Consider the following 21,251-nt stretch of genomic DNA (forward strand, 5'->3'; position numbering starts at 1 on the left):
CACTGGTCAGGCTGCAGTTGGAGTACTGCGTCCAGTTCTAGGCGCTGCACTTCAGGAGGGATGTGGACAACTTGGAGCGGGTCCAGAGGAGGGCCACGTGCATGATCAGGGGCCAGCAGGGCAGACCCTATGAAGAGAGGCTAAGGGACCTGAACCTGTTCAGCCTCCATAAGAGAAGGCTGAGGGGGGATCTAGTGGCCTGTTACAAACTAGTCAGAGGGGACCAGCAGGCATTGGGGGAGTCCACATTCCCCTGAGCACTACCAGGAGTGACTAGAAATAACGGTCACAAGCTGGCAGAGGGTAGATTCAGACTAGACATCAGGAGGCGCTACTTCACAGTCAGGGTGGCTAGGATCTGGAACCAACTTCCAAGGGAAGTGGTGCTGGCTCCTACCCTGGGGGGCTTTAAGAGGAGGCTAGACGAATACCTTGCTGGGGGCGTTTGACCCCAGTACTTTTTCCTGCCATGGCAGGGGGTTGGATTTGATAATCTACTTGGGTCCCTTCCAACCTTACCAACTATGAAACTATCTAGGAGAGCTGGGCAGTAGAGCAGGGCAGCTGTGGGACTGAACACAGCCAGCATCAGGATCAGTATCTTCATATACAGGAGGAGGAGCCCTGTGCAGCTTTCTGAATAGACCCCACTTCCCACCCCCTGGCACAGCTTGTGACACTGCTAAGCTGCAGAATTGCATCAGCCCTGGGGGAGTAAAGAAGAGGCATCATTACATCTGCTTGACCCAGCTGTGGGAAACCAGAACCCTGAGGATGGGGAGAAAACATACAGGTAAACTGAGCACTGAGAAGTCATCACTGATTACCAAGGACTTGAGACCACAACACGCAATCCATCCTGAGCACAAGTGTTCACTGTTTGTGACACCAGGAATAGGTTGTGGCTGGCTGAGCTAGATGAGCAGTCCAGCCACCTGACCGTCTTTGTTCCATGTCTTTGGGCAGATACTGCTGGGGAAAAATGTCTATGAACAGCACCTCAGGCCCAAGGGACTGCTGGGCACAAATGTCTATGAACAGCACCTCAGGCCCAAGGTGCTCCATAGTAAATGGAGCTGGGTATTAGAAGGACCCCTGGGTCACATCCAGACTAGGGTGCATTTGCCTGTTATGGAGTCTCAAAGCAGTTTGAGATGCCACAACAGGCATGCTGGGAACAAAAAAAATGCCCCCTGTGCTGCGAGCTCTAAATTTGATACCTGGAAATCCAGGTATAAAAAAAATAACGCGTGGAAAAAAAGTGGTGCAGGGCATGGTTCTGCAGTGTGCCCTGAGGCAACTAGAGGCTGAGTCCTCCAGAGAGATGCTTTGGCATCCAGTCAAAGTGTCTCTATGGTGTCCTTGCAACATGCTGGGGCAAACAGGAGCAGGGCAAGGTTGCAACATGACCTGGACCTGGGTGCTGTCCCTAGTAAATGTGGAGGTGGGAAGGACTGTGGTTTCTGGGGTGGTGTGAGGTTTGTGGTGGGGTTTGTGGGGGTGGGATTTCAGGTTGGGTTTGGAGTGGGGGTCGCCACACACCCATCCCCAGAGCTGGCAGCAGCAGCCAACCGGGCTGTGCCCACTGCAGCACAGCCCAGTGGGGCACAGTGCTGCCTGACACATGGGCATGGCTTGTGCTGCTACCATGGGGTGCTAGCAGAGCAGGCCGGGCAGGGCCTGTGGGTCAGGTGGTACTGCGCTCTGTGGGCCACCTCTGAAGCCGCTGGCTTCGGCTGCCAGTGCTGGGGGCTGGGTGCCCCTGGGGGCTGTGTGCCACAGGGGGTGGGGGTGGTGAGGGGGCAAGCATGTGACGGCCCCCCCTCAAGCCCCCCACACATACCCACACACCCCACCTCTCCCCATGCTCCCCATACTCCCCACATACCCCACCCCACACATACACACACACACCTTCCCACCCGCCTCCTGCAAACCCCACAGCCCCCCACACCTCACAACCTGCGTGCCCAGCTGTCAGACAGGATGGGACCTAATGGCAGGGGGCCTGGCTGAAGGGGCAGCTGCTCCTGGTTCATGAAGAAGTCAGGGGAAACTCTGATTTTTTTATGATAAAAAAGCAAACATCAAAGCATATAGATATTTAGTATTTATTTTACTATGATGATAGAGGCAATGGTAGGCTTCCAAATTGCTTTAAAATTGAAAATATATCAATAAATCATTACCCAACTGATCAATCTCTCTCTCTCTCTCTCTCTCTCTCTCTATATATATATTTATATATATGGTGGTGTTTTGTTTTAATCGTGGAAGAACATGGATTATTAGGTATTTTAAAGAGTGAATTGGGGATTTTTTTATCAGAGAATTTGCAATTTTTAAACAGTGAACACCAGGATTCCTGCTAATGAGGCAAGTGGCAGGACCCAGGCAGAGCAGCCTGCCCAGGACTGGCAGCAGGGACCCATCTAGAGGCAAGATAAGTGGGTGCCCTCCTGGCCATTTGGGGCCAGGAAGACATGCTTTGACAGTTCAAAGCAGGCCACCACACTGAGCACATCTACCAGGCAATAGCTGCCCAGATGGCAGGGCAGGGGCACACAGGGCAGCAGTGCTGTATGAAGGCCAACTGTGCAGCCACAGCCCACTGGCATCTGGCTCAGAGGTGTAGACAGCTTTTCTGCAGTGCCTATGTTACAGCCCAGGCAGCCATGTGGTCCCCGTCTAGGTCTGGCTGTTGCAGGTAGCAGCAGGTCATAGCCAGGAAGTAGCCCCCGCTGCCAGACTGCTGCAGTGGGTAGAGGGTGCAGGGGCCACTCTAGGTCAGGGATGCTGCAGCAGTCCAGCTGGCACAGGGGCTAGTGTGCCCATATGTCAACTGGTTGGGCCTCAGAATCTCTTGAGAGCAAGTAGCCCTGAGCTGCTCTCCAGGGCAGTTTTTCATACTGCACAGGTGCTGGCCCCAACTTGCATCCCCCCCTGGCTGCAGATCTAGGAGGAGCTGGGCAGGGTCAGTTTGCCCCAAGTGGCACAACTTGCCCCACACCAAAGTGCATGTTCAGGCACATGTGCTGAGGCACAAATCTCCGGCACAAATTTGTGCTGCTGCTATTTGAGCTGCTGCAAGTGCATGTGTGGATGCACCCCTGGGTATCAAAATTGCAGCCAAGAGCATTCTCATTGTAAGAGAAGGAGATGCCAAAGAAGAGGCCATCCAGGACCATGACACAGAGCTGTGGTAAAGCCTAGGCAGATTCAGGGAGAAGAATATTGGGCTGAATGTAAATGAGATGCAGCTCAGGAGAGCTGGGGTTCCTAGACTGGACACCTATTGATGGAGGCTGAAGGCCAAGAAGCTAGGGCTGCTTGTACATGCCACAGGGGTTTAAGTCAGTTTAGTTCTCCCAAAATTGAAATGGTGGGTTTTTTAAAACACCACTTCAATTCAGGGAGAATTAAACCAAACTAAACCCCCGTGGCATGCACACAAGTGTAGGGGCCCGATCCTTACCTGCCTCTCTGGTTGCAGGGGTGGGGGTGAGCTGCCAGCGGGCCGAGTGGTCCCTGAGCCATGTGGGGGCCTTCCAGGAGGCACCCACCTGCTGGCACCCTGCCCGGGTGGTCCCAGGGGGCATTGCAACTGTGGTAGGAAGCACTGTCCCCCCTCCCTGCACAGCTGCGAAGGGAAGCACCAGGCCCCTGTACACCTCAGGCCAGCAGGCAGGCTCTGGGGAGGGGGGAAAAAAAAGATCAGGCTTGCTGCTTTTTTTTTTTTTCCTCTTCAGTGGAGCCTGCCTGCATGGGCTGCTGACGGGTCCCATAGCCCCTGAGCTGCATGGGGCCTGCCAAGCCCTGAGCACGTTGGCTTCCAGTGCCCCGTGCACTCTTGCACTTTGTTATGTAGGAAACTAAAACACCTCAGAGGTGTTTTATCTTGCTACATACCAAAGTCATTTAAAGCAGAATTATGCCGCCAAGTGTGCAAACAGCAATGCCATTAAAGCGGAATATGCTGCTGAACGTACAAACAGCAATGCCATTAAAGTGGTACAAAAGGGCATTTAAGCCACTTTAAGGGCCAATTTTGTGGCATGTACAAAGGCCCTGGAATTACAATATACTGCATCAGCAGATGCCATAGGAGCAGTATTGATGCAATCCAGGCACTTGAACAAAGCACTGAGCAGGACGAGGAGCTGCAGGAGGTAAACAACACTTTGGACTAGTCAGACCCTAAGGAACCAGTGTCAGCATAAGTGACCTCCGCTACAGATGTGGGATGTGCTGTATGTGCCAAAAAGGGCTTTGCTTTATCAGTAAAACAAGCAGGCATAGGATGGACATATACTTCGCATATGGTGTAGAGGCATGCCTGAGGCAAGCCCAGGAGTCCATGTACTGGCCAGGCATGAACACCTGGTAGAGAGTATGTGCAAAGAGTACAATGCTTGAAAACAGCCTCCTGGAATCTCAAACTGACCCCAGGAAAAGGTTGGAACACACCAGTTCCTTTTTAGTGACAGGAACTGCATGGTCACAGCAGATTGCTGCTCCGGTCTCTGGGAGGGAGACCACCTGGAACACAATCAGCAAGAACTGTGATCAGGAAGCTGAAGGCACATTTCTCAAAGCACAAAATACCTGACACTCTCTGCTCAGACCCTGGGTTGAGGTGCACTGTAGTGGATTCAAACAATTTGGTGCCAAATGGGAACTTGGGAGCAAATTGTCTTTTTCTGGCCATGTCTACATGAGGTGCTGACTGTGCAGTAGCCCCAGACTACTGTGCAGTAGTGTTACATGGCAGCAATGATGATGCAAAACTACTGCACAGTAGTCTTGGGTTATGGCTCAGTTATTTAGTACTTGTGCAGTCAACATCTTGCGTAGACACAGCCTCTGGGTGCAAACCAAGCCCAGAAAGAAGTAGTCAGCAGTAAAGCCAGCTAAGAGACTGGTGCCAAACACAAGCTAAACAACCTACATGCTAATATTGAACCTTTGCAATACACTTTTCCAGGCCCACTGCAGCCTACCACAAAGTATGCTGAACAGGACACAAGGGCAGTTAAGAAAGTGCTAGGATGTGCAATCAGTTAGAAGGAGACAAGGACCTGAGGCCAGCACGCACATTTGAGATGGTCTGGGTCCAGCCATTTAATAAGCACACAAGACAATGGCAAGGCCGGTGGTCTGAGCTGCAGCAGGACACAGCTTGTATGAGACAGCTACTCCAGAGTAATTTACTCTAGAGTAAACCCACCCCGCAGCATTTGCACATGTAGACACACCCACAGGATAGAACTCCCTTCCACAGCTCTGCCCTACTTCAGTCTCCTCCATTGGTTTTTGAATGGCCATGCTGGTGTGTTCAGCACACCTGATCACCAAGATGGTGGCTGCTGCTCAGCTCTTTGGGTGACATAGAAGTGGTTTGGTGCAGATAAGTTTCTGCCATTGCGGTTCTCTTTAGAAACCCATCTTATTTCCTTTCTGCTCCCTGCCCCCCCCGCCCCCTTTTCCCCCAGTTTATAGGGGTCTGCACTCCCCTGCCTTTTCTACTTCACGCTTCTGCACTTTTGCCCGCACCTTCTATTCCAGCCTTTCCTTGTCAATGGCTTGAGAACCTGACAAGAGTCTGCCCAGGTCTCTCTGTCACTCCAGAGAGGAGCTCCCTGCTCCTCTCAGCAAGGTCTCCTGGTCCCTCTTTGCTGGCATGAAAAGGCACTTAGCTCAGTCAGAGGCAGTAGTGTCTTTCTGCAATGCTTACAGTTTCTTCAGTCCTTGTTTCTGGAGTAGCCAAGGGACAGGAGAGGCATTGGACAGTTACTAAAGAGCCTGTTTATAGCCAGCTCAATGTTCAGCATCCTGCCTGGTGCCATTTGTACAGCTAATGCTCTGGACAGTTACCAGAGCCAGCCTGCTCTTTGATTCCATGGCACTGAGTCAGAAACAAGAAAGGGGAGACTAAAATAGACTCGGAAAAAGCAAGCAGACAAGAGACCATGTACTGTGTCAGAACAAGAGTGGACTTGGCACTGGTCTGGGTGAGGTATAGTGCTGGAGTGTTGGCTGGCACTGACTGGGCACTTATGGCACTGTTGAAGGGAAGCTTATGGGACCCAAGTCTGGGCTGGTGCTGGCAGTGTGATTCTGTGGGAGGTAGCTGCACTAGGCCTGAATGCTAGTGTAACCCCTCTTGTACTGTAGAAACAGATGGTTCAAAATGCCTCCATTTGGGAATGTCAGAAAGATCCTCTTGAGCATACTCAGCAGGGATATGGCTGGCAGTCATGCTGGGTGGACCACTGAGGTCAAGGGGAGAGAGGGAAAAAAACCCAGGATCCTAGCACCAGGTTTGAGGGTTTGTGCAGTTGGGCCCTAAGGGGAGAGTTCCAGGGCACTCTGTGAACAGGGACAGGTCCTAGTAGACTGCAAGTGACTGTCTGATTATAAACACTGACTCACCAGGGATGGGTGAGCTCTGGTTCCTGCTGGTAGAGCCATAGAGATGTGCATCCTACTCTGAGCCTTCGCTGGGAGGAACAAATGACACAAATACATTGGATCCATCCAGAGGCTCCAGAGAAGGTGGATTCAATCCGCTGCTAACTGGACTCAGGATGCAAGGAGTATCAGGTACAGTGAAGCTGGTTAGCAGCTTATGTGCTACCAAGGAGCAGCATAATGTGTATATATATGGATATTGTGATTTTTAATGTTTTTTTTCTTTGTCAGATTTTCATTTGTTGCTATTGCGTTTCTTACTATAGTAAAAGGATACATTTGGAATTTTTTTTTATTCATTGTTGTTCACTGAGGAACATTTGGTGCCAGGTATCCCACAGTGTGTGCTGCTGTATATTTATATATATATTTAAGGAATCTAGAAAGATTTTGCATTTGGCAGTGCATAGTCCTTTCCTGTGTACTTCATTTCCCTCTTTAGTCCCTTGTGGCTTTGCTCTCAATTTCTGTGATTTTTATGTGGGTTTATTGCTGTAGTATGTAGAAAAGGGGCTGGCACAAAGCTTCTGTGGGTGTGGGATGGGTTGTGTGAGTAAACCCCACTTCATACCAGGTCATTGGGAAAGCAAAACCCAGGGCTACTATGAACAGAGATGCTGGTAGAGACCAGAAGCCCTGAAGCTAGCACATGTGGTCCTGGGGCTGTTAAGCTGGTGGATAGTTAGCCATGAGCACAGAATGAATGGGGACTCAGTTCAAGTTATGGGAACCCAGCACTCTACCCTCCATACATGCATACACACTTCTAGCACTGGAAGAGTTTAGGCAACAATGTAGCCTTCCAGCAAGGCTCTCACTTTCTACTAGGCTCCAGGCCTATTGTATTTTTTAATTTGTGTTCCAGGTCAAATCAGTTCCAAATCATATTGATTAAGCAGAGCTCAATCATTCCAAAAACCAGATCAACTGAGCGGGCAGAAGTCAATCGTTTAAAACACCATGTATGGCACTACAACTGGTGAGCATCCTCTGTCCCAGCGTCATGCTGGGACTTCAGATACTCCCAAATCCATTGGCAGGCATCCTACATGCAGGCCGAAGCCCAGAAGTCTTGGGATTTGGATGCCTCCAGAAACTACAGGCAAGCATCCTTCTGAACTACGCTTGATCTGAGCCAAAAGGTCAAGAAATGACTATTGTATGAAAACCTCTGCTGGTTGTTTCTGAGCGATTCCTTGACTGGAACTATGGTGGTGCTGGGTGCCCTGAAGAAATGCTGTGTCCTGTGGTCATAATGAAGGGGTTCAGGACAGTGGCAGAGTGAATGCTCAACCTGGGAGGAAGCTGCAGGGCATTTTATGTTGGCTCTGGTCAACATGAGCCTAGAAGCACCCTCAGTGTAAAGAATGCATCTGATCAAACTTGGCTGCAGACCTTGGAAATAACAATGCTGGTGCCCTGTGCAGGGGCAGAGTGGTGCACAAGGGGGGCCCTCTCTGATTGGCTGCCTCATCATCTACTGGGGTAGAGCAGCCAATCAGAACAACTGCAGGAGTCAATGAGGGGGCTTGCCTCTCCTTTCAACAGCTAATGCAGTTTTCACAAGTAAAAGAGCCCAGTGGCTCTGCCCCATCCTGCACCTCCCCGTTGTGAGCAATGTCCACCTCAGCTTACTGCTCCCAGGGCCTCCTCCAAGCCCACAGGGTCAGGGACATGCTATTTGTGCTGCCTGCCACTGGACCCCAGCTCATCTATTCCCTTTTCACAGAGCAGATGGAGCCAAATGGGAAATGCCTCTTAAATCATCTGGTCCTGTCAGCCATGGCCTCCCTGTGCCCATGGATAGCTTGTAGACATCTCAAACAACAGGGCTCTAGGCCCAGGCCTGCACCCTCCAGCTATCCCAGGGGCACCACTTAGCAGCACCATCTATTTCTCCTTCCCCCACCTGGGAGGCTGCTCCACTGCCTAGTCACCTCACTGCTTAGGAATTTCTCCTGAGGTTTACCTTGTGTTTCCCTGTCCTTATTTGCACCTTTCAAACCACCTTTATACATGCCTCCCAAATGGCTTCCCCTCTCCCTGATGCTTTCTCTCCTGTTCTTTCCCAACTGCTGCCCCGCAAGACTGGCTCAGCTCTTCAGACCCCTACTACCATCCCCTCCCAGCCACCTGTTGCTACCCTTTGATCTTGCTACAGTTTGTCACCATCTCTTTGGAATGGTGCTGGGCTGCCCAGGGGACAGGCTCCTGGCACCGACACTCCTGGGGAGAGGAACCACTGTGCTGTGTTGGCAGTTACTGCTACATCCTCTGCCAGGTCCCCATTGCAGCTGGCTCACATTCCCATCTTCTGAGATCTCAAGGCTCCCTCAGTTTTTGGCATGCTTCCCTCTGACCTGTAATGGCCAAACCCCTGCACCTATCAACCTAGGGATGCACCTACACAGGCTGTTAATGGGCAGAAATAAACTGCAGCGCACAATGCGTTGGAGTTTATTGCTCCTTTGCACCACGTTTGAACATGCTCCCAGGACCACAGCACACCGAGCTGGGTTGGAGAAGCCCCGGTTGGCAGGGGATCCAGGGGGTCAGCCTGCCAGCCCGGGGCTGCTCTGATCCAGCTCAATGTGCTGTTGGGAAGCCGGATGGAGCATGAGGGTGCTTCAGTGTGGGGCTAGCCAGCCGGCAGCCCCTATGCTGAAGCATCGTTGTGCCCCAGCCAACCCTGTCAGCATTTACGCATGCATTGCTGTGTTTATAAGAACTAACCTATGGCAGAGTTAATTAATTTACTCTGTCCTAATGGCACTGCCCAGGTGGCCATCATTTTTCTCTGCAGTCTCTGGGCTGCTAGTTTTCCCTTTGCCTGTGATCCAAAGTTAATGAGCTGCTCAGTACCTTTTGTTCCAAGCCAGGTGCAGCACCCAGGTCCTCAGCTCCTATATGTGGTTCCTAGTTAACATGTCACATCTTGATTCCTTACATGTGGTTCCTAGGATAACATGTCATGTCTGAATTCCTTACATGCAATTCCTGGAAAACGTCACATCTGGATTCCTTACATGAGATTCCTGGATAACATGACATGTCTGGATTCCTTACATGTGATCTCTGGCCAAGACTGGAGCTGGCACAAGACAGTTTCTTTATGGTTTAGATGGATTTTTTTGGAGATGTTGAAGCTGTGACCTGAACCACTGGCTCCCTCACAAACTCTCTCTTTTACCTCAGCTTTGGCTGCTCTTGGCTGGGAGCCTGGCTTGAAAACAAAGATCCTATCTCCCCCACACCCCTTGGGCTTTGGAAGTGCTGGCGGAGCACACACTGCCCCTCTCCAATCACCGCTTACAATAATATTTTTCTCTAGGATTGAGCTCGGAATAACTTTGTTTTGACATAATCTGAACTAATGCCTCCCCTGGCAATGACAGTAAACACTCGACAATAAGTCCCAGTGCAGCCACTTGGCTCCTTCACTGAGAGGCTCCAGTGGGAGGGAGGGAGCCACGTCTAGAAAAGGGATCCTAGGCCCCCTGAGCGAGGCAGGATGCAGGGTAACCTCAGGGGGTTGGTCAGGTCTCTCCTTCCACTCCGTAGCCACGTCCCCCTGCCCCACATCACAGAGCCGGTGATGAAAAGCCTGGCAGAGGGCCAGTGCTAATCAATTTCCATGGTGCGGAGAGTTATGATGTCTGCAGCAGAGTGGCAGGTCCAGAGTGAACACTGTCACTGCATTGCTATTTAGGATCCCGACGCTCGTTAATTTAAGTACAGAGCCTGGAAACTGTGAGCTCTTCTGATACTGGCATCACCCTGGGCTGCCAGCGTGTGCCTGCCTGCAGAGAGTGCCTCATGTTGGCATCAGGACGGCATCTCTAATTTCCACCACCCCAGATGCCAGCACTCCTTTCCTTTGCTCTTCTGCATTGTCAGAGCTCCTGGGCCTGGGGAGAATGCCCCTGGCTGGCACTGGGGAAATTTCTAAGGCTAGTAAACGGGCTCTCAAGGGCTCCCTTACAGCCATGTTTGGAGACAGGCCTTAGTGTAAATTAGGAAACCTTTCCCCACTTAGCCTTTCCTCTGTGTGCTCAAGCATCTGTGGGGTTGGATAGTACCAGGTGCAATAGGTGTTGGGGGTAATCAAGGCTTCCCCTGTCTAGGGTCCTGCCTTAGGCTTTGGGTAGTGCTGTGCCAGACCAGACTGGCTCAGCTCCTGAGCCCTGCCTGCGGTCTGGGGAGAGCTCATCTCAGCCAATGTCAGGCAGGTCAGTGTGGGGCCCACAGCCCAAGCACAGATGCAAACACAGTCCCTTGTTCCTTACTTACTCTAGATCCATAACAGACATTGTGTGGGCCCAGGCCTGCTACTGGAGGCTATGGGCTTTGCAGCATATTTCCTTTTGTCTTAACCCTTGGTTTGCTGCCTGCTTCATGGGGCCCTGCAGCACGTGGGTCCCTGTTCCATAGGCCCCCTCCCTTCTGTCCAGGCCCAGCTTTTCCTCATCACTCCTCATTTGAACACCCCATGAAGAACTCCCAGCACCTTTACTGGGCCTGATCTGGACCTTTACTGACCCAGGAAAAAACAGGAAAACAGCCCAGTTGGAATCATGCTGCTCCAGCCTCATGGGAGATTGTGGGTGGGGGTGACAGATTAATTACCTTTCCATTTCCATTCCTCTCAGCAATTCCTCTTGAGCCAACCATGACTCTGGCTATGACATCAAAACTGGCTGCATGGATACTGCTCTGGGTAGGCTCAGGGGACCAGCAGGAACAGGGCAAGGTTCACAATTGAAGGCCCCTGGACAGTCATGGAGAGCTCAACCTTCCTGTCTTGGCTTGGGGGTTGGTGAACAGGAGGGATCATCAGTCCAGAAGAGACAGAATACCTGTCTGGGTGTGGGAGAGAGATGAAGTGAGGGCTGGGTCAGCAGTGGCAGGGCAGGGTTGGGCAGGGCAGGGTCCTGTTTGGGGATGGGAGGTGGCTGATCCTGCTGGGTGGTCAGAAAGTAAGAAGTGGGGGTCTCTGAACCACCCTTTCACTGCCCAGGAATGGCCAGGGCACAGAGGGCAGAGTCTGGTGTCACAGAGATCCCAGTTCTGAGCACTGTGCATCTATTTGAAAGCTGGAGGCAAGTTTATGCAGTATAACTGATATATAATTTCGTTTATGCTTTAGATAGAGCTGCCTTTCTGTGGAATATGCAGGTTAGTAAAAATGGGTTACTCCTTTGTTATGAAATATGTTTTTGTCTTAGCATGAATTAATGCATTGACCCAAATCCAAGAGGACCTCAAATTTAAGATGACTCCACCAATAATTAGATTCTATACATAGAAAATTATACATTTGTTATAATTTTCCATGTGTAGAATCTAATTAGTGAAAGGTCTTCTTAAATTTTTTTCCCCTGTTGCTGTGACAGGGAAAACAGTGGCATATGGCAAGGGCCAGAGCCCTATTCCCCCCTCTGCCTGCCCACCTGCCACATGCCCCCTACCATGTACCCCCTTGCCTTCTGTCCCTCCATGCCTGTGCCTGCCACCTGCTGGCTTCCTCCTGCCCCCAGCTCCGGTACCTGTGCCTGCCCTTTACCCCTTACTCCCCTGTGCCTGTGCTTGCCTCTCCACACCCTTCCCCTCACCTGAAGATCTATCCTGAAGCCTGCTTCCCAACTTCTTGGCTCCCTTGTGCCTGACTCTTGCCACCTGTTCCACTGTGCCTGCCCCCTGTACTCCCTGCACCCACCCCCACCCCGAACTTCTGTTTCAGCTCTGCTGTGGATTGAGGCAATCAGCAGAAGCAGTGGCCCCAGTCTGGCCGGCCTTAGCCCAGCCTTGCCTAGTCCAGCCAGGGAGAAGTGGCAGCAGATCCTGGCATGCCCAGATTGGGATTGGACCAGAGTAGAAAGCAAGTGGGGAAGGGGCAGCTGGAGTGGGGGAGGGAACAGGGGTGGGTGGGTGGGACAGACACAGGCTGCATGTTCTCTCCCACTACCCTGCAGTCTCACTAGTATTCCCCCTGGCCATATGCTCCTTCCCCTGGCTGGCATAAGGCAGGCAGTGGCTCAGTGCCAGCTTCAGCCATGAGCCTGGGACCTCCTGCCCCGGGCCAGTACTCAAATCCAAGATGTGGACTTTTCCCCCACCGTACTGACTGGGGTATGTCAAGGATTTGGACACACTACACGTTTACTTTGGTATGACATGATATAGATATATGTTGGTACACTGATATAGAGAGAACTGTGTCACTGAAGAGTGACATAGATTGGACAGATGATCAACTCTCTGGTGGTAGACCAGTTAGCCTCACCTGAGTCCCTGGAAAAGTCATGGAGCAGATCCTCAAGGAATCCATTTATAAGTGCTTGGAAGAGAAAAGGGTGATTAGGAACAGTCTGCATGGATTCACCAGGGGCAAGTCATGCCTGACCAACCTGACTGCCTTCTATGATGAGGTGACTGGCTCTGTGGATGCAGGGAGAGCGGTGGATGTGTACCTTGAATTTAGCAAGGCTTTTGATATGGTCTCCGACAACATTCTCCTAGGCAAGCTAAGGAAGCATGGGGTGGATGAATGGACTGTAGGGTGGATATAAAACTGGCTGCAGCATTTGAGCTCAAAGAGTAGTAATCAATGGCTCAATATCTTTTTGGCAGCCAGCATCAAGTGGAGTCCCCCAGGGGTCGGTCCTAGGGCTGGTTTTGTTCAATGTCGTCATCAGTTACGTGGAAGATGGCATAGAGTGCATCCTCGGCAAGTCTGCAGATGACACCAAGGGTGGGGGGGAGGGGGAGTAGTAGATATTCTGGAGAGTAGGTCTAGGATTCAGAGTGACCTAGAGAAATTAGAGGATTGGGCCAAAAGGTTCAACAAGGACAGAGGTTCATGAGGTTCAACAAGGACAACTGCAAAGTCCTGCACTTAGGACAGAACAATCCCATGCACAGGCTGGGGGCTGACTGGCTGGGCAACAGCTCTGCAGAAAAGGACCTGGGGGTACAGTCAACAATAAGCTGAATATGAACCAGCAGTGTTCCCTTGTTGCCAAGAAAGCTAACAGCATACTGGGCTGCATTGGTAGGTGTGTTGCCAGTATTTCAGGGGAAGTAATTATTCCCCTCTATTCAGCACTGGTAAAACCACATCTAGAGTACTGTGTTCAGTTTTGGGCCTCCCACTGCAAAAAGGATGTGGACAAATTAGAGACAGTGTAGCGGAGAGCAACTTATGAGGAAAAACTGGGGGAACTGAGCTTATTTAGTCTAGAGAAGAGGAGATTGAGAGGAGACTTAATAGCAGTCTTCAACTACCTGAAGTGGGGTTTGAAAGAGGAAGGAACTAAGCTATTGTCAGTGGTGGCAGACGATAGAACAAGGAGCAACAGTCTCAAGTTGCAGCAAGGGAAGTTTATGTTAGATATTAGGAAAAGCTTTCTCACTAGGAGGGTAGTAAAACACTGGAACAGGTTACCCAGAGAGGTGGTGGAAGCTCCGTCCTTGGGGGTTTTCAAAACCTGGCTAGACAAAGCTTTGGTTGGGATGACCTAGTTGGGGCTGGTCCTGCTTTGAGCAGGGGGTTGGACTAGATGACCTCCTGAGGTCCCTTCCAACCATAACTTTCTATGATTCTATGATTATATGGTAGGGATTTGAAGTACAGGCAGGGGAGCCAGTAATAACATTTGGCTGGTGAGTAACATGGCATGAAATAATGCTGCAGCTATGTGATCAGTATGTGACTGGTATGCTTGGCTTTCCGAGGGGGAACTTTATACCAGAGTGGAGGGACATACATAGGTACAGAGCTGTACATTATGCGTCTGCTCCACCTTCACCTTGATGTAAAAGTAGATCAAACCACTGTAACTATCATCTGTTCACACCTTGGGGCAGTACCTATGTGCAATCTAATACAGAAGATATGAATAGGCAGTGTGATAAGCATTTTCATGCACTCTGTGGGTGCATCTACCCATGCACTTTACTGAGGAGTTGACTAATAAAGCATCACCATCTGTATATGCACCAGTACTAGGATGCACTAAATTAATTAACTTCACTGTAAGATAGTACTGTCAGGGACACTACTGTCTTATGGCAGCATACTTAGCTTAGCCAAAACCCACATGTAGATTGTGTCAGGGGCTGGCTGGGGCACAAGGGTGCTAAAGTGGGGGTGCTGCCTGCCATCTAGCACTGCAGTTTAGCACTCTTGTATCTCAGACAGCCCCTCTGCCACCTAATACCACCACCCAGAAACTGGGGATGACCCCCCCCACTCCCCAATGCCCCTTGCTAGCCCAGGGCTGCTCCACCCTGGCTCAAAGTGCTGCTGTCCTGGGTGCATGTGTTAGATCCATGGACCCCTGGTACAACTGAGGGACACACTCCAACTGCAGAGGGAGAGAAGGCAGAGCATCACCATCCTAAACCTGGACTGGAGAAGGCCTACAACAGAGTGTCCCATTGATTCCTGTTCCAGACACTGGAGCAGATGGGAGTCCCCTCAACCTTCATCAGATGGATCAGGACCCTCTACACAGAAGTGAGCAGCAAAGTTCTTGAACATCCAGATCACAGTGGAGTCTGGCACAGCTGCCTACTCTCCCCGATCCTGTTCATCGGCGCCATTGAGCCCCGGCCCTGTGCCTGAGGCAGGACCCAGGGATCCGTGCAGTCTACATCCCGGGCAGCAGCAACCGAGAGGCCAAGGTCCTGGCCTACATGGGCAATTTGAACATCCTATGCTGGAACAGGGGGTTGGTTGAGAGAGCCCTGGTGCACATGCAGGTATATGAGGTGGTGGTGGGGGCCAAGCTCAACGTGAGCAACAGGACCTGCCTGGCCGTGGATGAGCTCGGGGACCTGGAGTCCTCGGGGGTCTGTTTCCCATGAGTGGGTCAGGATCCTCAGGATAGATTTCGACCCTGAGCTGAGTGGCAGGACAGTGTGGGAGAAGACAGAGGCAAAGGTGAAGCAGAAACTGGGGCTGTGGCACATGCACTCCCTCTCCATGGGAGGGCACATCATGATTGTTAAGGTGGTGTTGTTACCGGTGCTTCTGTACACCTCACTGGTCTTCCCCCCTTCCAAGCGTGTAACCCACAGGATCCAGAGGGCCATGTGCATTTTCTTCTGGGGCTTCAGATGGGAAAAGGTTGCCTGGAAGACCTTGTACAAGGACAAAAGGGCTGGGGGCAGGGGCATGCCAGACATCTTCCTGTTCCTATGGGCCAAGTATACAAGCCTGATCTGCAAACTGCTGATGGATGCAGAATCCAAAACCGCTTGCCTCGTGAGATATTTTGCAGAGCACATCCTGGGACACTGGGCGGTATTCACCCCAACCAACCATGGACTGTGGATCTATGAGACCCTGAACCAGTGCTGCAGAGTGTACAGCCTGTAGAGCGCAGGCCCAGCGACCATGAGAAACCACAGGAAGATCCAGGAGATGGTGAGACTGAGGGACACCACATTTCCCGTGGACCTGCTCCAGGGTGACGCATTCCAGGCCGTATGGGAGCGCATCAACACAAGGATCTGTGCAAAGATCACAAGGACCTGAACTGGCTCATAGCCCACCAAGCTCTACTGGTGAGGGCCTGGAAACATACAGAGGGGCAGGTGGGGAGACCCAGCTGCCTGTGGCTCAACTGCTACGGAGCCACAGGGATGATTGACCACCTCCTCTGGCTCTGCATCTGTGCCAAAGAGGTATGGAAAAGGGTGAAGCAGCTCCGCGTAGCAGTGACCAGCATCAGCCAGCTAACCAGAGAGGTGGCGCCGTACAGGCACCTCACCAAACGCCAGGGGAGCCCGTCGCCCCGCTTCGACCAGTTTGCGTCCTGCATCAGGAGCACCCTGTGGAAGGCCAGGAACCTCCTGTTGTACAGGCAAATGGACGTAGAGGTAGCGGGCTGCATGAAAATGGTGCCGAGCGAACTCTAGCCCTACTACCAGAAATCGGTAGTGGAGGATGGAGAGGACGCGGCCAAAGCCACCTGGCACAGAGACATGTGGCACAGGATCATACTGGAGTGACAACGATGGAGAGGATGCTTGAACTGAGAATGTGACCCCACAAGTGGGGCGGGGATGGAAGGGAAGTGTTGCCTGGTCCGAGGGACCAGGATTTTCTTGTTTGTTTTGTGTGTGTTGCATGTGATGCGGATATTGTAATGGGTTCGGGTGGCCAGCGGGCCTTTGTTACGGGTGTGTGGGTGTGGTTTTTGTAATGGGTGAAGGTTTTTCTTTTGTGGTGTGATACTAGGAGTGTAGATATATATAACTAGTAGTGTATATATATATATATTTTACAAAAAAAATAAAAAATGCTGTGCCCAGGAGCAGTGTACTCTGACACAAACTGCATCAGAGTTTATCATGTTGCATTAATTGTATGTGTAGATGCACCCAGTATGTAGAATCATGGCCCCAAAGATATGGAAAGCGAGTTTTAAATAACTAACACTGAATTCTTGGTTTTCCCAGGGGGAATAAATGAAAGGTGCAGTACTGGCAAGCTATTGGGAGAGTAGGGTTTGATGGGGGGAACCACAGAAGCTGTCTTGTCCTTGAACTTTTGCTAGCTGCTATTCCTTCCTCCTGGAAGGCAGAGAGAGTCTGTTCCAATGGACTGTGGGCACCCTAGAAAAGGAATAATGTCCCCAGGTCAGATACAGGTATGCAAGGGAACCACGACCAACATGGCATTGTGGGGATCATTGCATTGACATGGAATATCCATACTAGATTAGAGCAATAACTTTTGTTTATATTCCCCTTCTGCCATCCCAAGACGATCATAAATCATATGCAAAATAAATAGACGCCTGTGGGCTGTGTATGTGTGGTCATTAGGGGTGTGTGAAGCAGGCCCTATTCAATTAGGATTCGGCCTGAATCAGGGACAGTGATTCAATTAATTGATTCAGATCACTGTCCCTGATTTTATTCGGCTGAATCTGAAGATTCGATGCGGATTCGGAGAATCAGTGATTTGGACATAGACACAGCTTTAAAAGTTTTTTCTACATACCTTGAGGTACCAGGCATTGCTCATGAATGCTGCGATGCTGGGGCGGATGGAACATCCCACAGGAGTGCAGAGGGGCCCTCCATGTGCTTGGCAGTGAAACCAGGAGTGGACTGGAAGTACTTCTGGTCTACTTACGGGTGTGCCTGGGAGTGCACTGGGGTCCTCCCCATGCCTCCCTGGCTTGGTGATTGGCAGTTGCAGGAGGAACCAGTCACCAAGCCAGGGGGGCATAGAGGGTCCCCCCGCACTCTCCCTGATGGACCCAGAAGTGGACTGGAAGTGCTTCTGGTCCACTTTCAGGTGTGCTGCTGAGTGCACTGGGGAGCCCCCGAGCTCCTGTGGGATCCATGCACCCCAGCATTGTAGCGTTCACAAGTCACGCTGCTACCTAGAGGTATGTAGAAAAATAATTTAAAGCTGTGTCTATGTCTGAATTGATTTGGAGGGTTCCAGTTCAATTCAGAGAGATTAAAGGGTCCTCTGATTCAATTTGGGTTCAGAGATTTGGTTACCAAACCAGGCCAAACCAAATCAGGGACCAAAGCTTCACACAGCCCTAGCAGTCATTACCTTGCCTTTCACTGTGCAGTGGTTGCATACCCCATCTCTGTTGTTACCTCATAGATACTCACATCGGTGAAAGGAAGAGGCCTTTAATGCAAGTGAGAGCTACATAAACAACTCCTTTGCTTTTTTCTATGTCTTTGCTGCTGCAGTAGAAAAGCTCCTTTATTTAAAACTTCTTCTCTTTCACCCCTGTGGTGCTATCTTGTGTGGTGGGGCATAATTTGAGGGCTCAATATCATAGCTGTCATACCCAGGGTGGGATGTTCTCTTGTAGTGCCCACAATATGCAGTGGCGGGGTGAGGTGTACTACTCTCAAATGTTGGCTTAATTTAAGGGTGTTAAACACATTTGGCCTCGTCGGCCAGATGATGGCATGGGCCAGTCCACAGGCCAGATAAATGGTGTGGAGCTGGCCCCACAGGCCAGATCCAGCCCACAGAGCCCTCTTTTCCCTCCAGGAGGTCAGATTCAGCTCGCCCCCACCCATTTGGGTAGGTCTAGGGCTGTGCTACATACAGAGCCATGCAGAGCCAGTCTGGGATGGATACCACATGTCAGGGACCAGCAGGAAGAAGCCTGGCACCCCAAGCACTTGGCTACTGCTGTGAGGACAAGCCACAGCACCAGACTTGTTCCCACAGTGCTCCTGGGGCTCCAGGACCATGGCTCTTACCCACTCCATGTGGTTGGAGATAGGTCAGCTGGGCCTGCTCCTCAATCCAGGGGCAGGAGGTCAAGGAGCTTCATATAGTACCAGGCTCAGACATGACTCATCAGGAGTATAACACAGGTATGTGAACTGTGTCTGAGCTAGAACCACAGAGCACTGGCACTGGTGTGCAGCCTTTAACCCCTAGAGCAGTAGTGTAATGATGAGGGGGCGGGGAGTGGGGTTGACTGCAGCTGGTACCTTGGTCACTGACCCTGGAAAGAGAGAATGAATACAAGTGGCTGTGCTGCCGGACCAGCTTCCAGCGACACAGTCAGTGACTCTGCCCAATCCGTGCACCGCAGCACCTAGGATGCACAGGTGTCATATTATGCTTCTACTTTAGGGCAACATCTAGTCAGGCTAACCCTGGAGCAGTGGACAGCACATAGGTAGAGAGGCAGGTGACTCAGAGAGTGGGCAAAGCATTGTGGGATACTACTTGGAAGACTTAATAAGTACACAATGCTTGCTATGGCCTGGGGCTATATCCCTGCCTCCTCTGCTGTAGGCAAATTGACCTGTATCTCAGAAAACACACGCCAAAGAGGGATAAATAGCATGTTCTGGTGCCAGATGACTCCCTACAGAAATTTTTGTCTGTGGACATAGGTACTTTCACATAAAACAACCTGAGTTAACCTGCAGCAAACCTCAAGTGCTGTCAAGTCCCCCCTCCTTCAGTTTTGGTGGCTCACAATAAAAGGTGAATGGAAAAACTACATTGCAAATATTTATCATAAAAACAATGCAGACATTTCTGGCATTCTCTACAGGCACAGTTATGCTGGTCTGGTTTTCATAGATTCATAGATGTTTGGGTTGGAAGGGACCTTAGCAGATCATGGAGTCCAACCCTCTGCCCCAGGCAGGAAAGCACATTGGGGTCAGATGACCCCAGCCAGGTGCTTGTCCAGCCTCCTCTTAAAGACCCCCAACATAGGGAAGAGCATCACCTCCCTTGGAAGCCCATTCCAGATTCTGGCAACCCTAACCGTAAAGAAGTTCTTCCTTATGCCTAACCTAAATCTACTCTCCATCAGTTTGGGGCCATTGTTTCTAGTTACTCCAAGGGGTGCCCTGGTAAACAGAAAATCTCCTATCCCTTGCTGCCTCCCACCCCTACAAAGAATTTGTAGGTGGCCACGAGATCACCTCTCAGCCTTTTCTTGCAGAGGTTGAAGAGATCCAGGGCCCTCAATCTCTTCTCATAGGGCTTTGCCTGCAGGCCCTTAACCATACGAGTGGCCCCCCTCTGAACTCTTTCGAGGATGTCCACATCCCTCCTGAAGCGCGATGCCCAAAACTAGACACAGTACTCCAACTGCAGCCTGACCAATGCCACATAGAGGGGAAGTATCACTTCCCTGGACCTGTTTGTCATGCACTTGCTAATCCATGATAAAGTGCAGTTAGCTTTACTGATTGCTTCATCACACTGATGACTCATGTTCATCTTGGTGTCAACAATGACTCCAAGATCCCTTTCCACTGCTGTGTGGCTGAGAAGGTCCCCCTTGCCCCCACCTATAATTATGTTGGTGATTCTGTCTACCTAGGTACAGCACCTTGCACGTCTCGTTGTACTGCATCCTATTCTGTTCCTCCCACTTTTCCAACCTGTCCAGATCCATCTGGATTCATTCCCTACCCTCTAGTGTGTTAACTTGACTCCATAATTTGGTATCATCTGTGAATTTGGACAGAGTGCTTTCCATGCCCTCATCCAGGTCACTGATGAAGACATTGAACAGCACAGGTCCAATGACTGAGACCTGTGGGACTGCACTGCCCACATCTCTCCAGGTTGATACTGACACATCCACCACTACTCTCTGGATGACCCCTAAGCCAATTTGGCACCCACCTGACAGTGTAATCATCTATGTCACAGCCACTCAGTTTATCTGTGAGAATAGGATGAGATACTGTATTGAAGGATTTCTTAAAATCCAGGTAGATGATAACTACCTTGATTCCTGTGCCTAAACATTTTGTGACCTGGTCATAAAAAGAAACAAGGTTAGTCAGGCAGGATCTACCTGCTATGAATCCATGCTGGCTGCCCTTCAGTATTATTTTTCCTGCTGGACTCCCACAAATGTGATCCTTAATAATTTTTTCAAAGGTTTTCCCAAGGATAGAGGTGATACTAACCAGTCTATAGTTGCCCAGATTCTCCGTTCTCCCCTTCTTGAAAGTAGGGACCACATTGGCCCTTTTCCAATCCTCCAGGACCTGAACTGAGCACCAAGAGTGCTCAAACAGCCGTGCCAGTGGCTCTGTCTGACACTGGCCAATTCCTTCAGCACCCTGGGATGAAGATCATATGGGCCTGCTGACTTAAATACATCCAGCCCCTCCAAGTATCTATGCACCAAGTCATCGCTAACACTTTCATAGATTCATAGATTCATAGATGTTAGGGTCGGAAGGGACCTCAATAGATCATCGAGTCCGACCCCCTGCATAGGCAGGAAAGAGCGCTC

This window comes from Alligator sinensis, unplaced genomic scaffold, assembly GCF_000455745.1.
Source record: "Alligator sinensis unplaced genomic scaffold, ASM45574v1 scaffold201_1, whole genome shotgun sequence".
In the NCBI taxonomy this organism is placed as follows: Eukaryota; Metazoa; Chordata; order Crocodylia; family Alligatoridae; genus Alligator; species Alligator sinensis.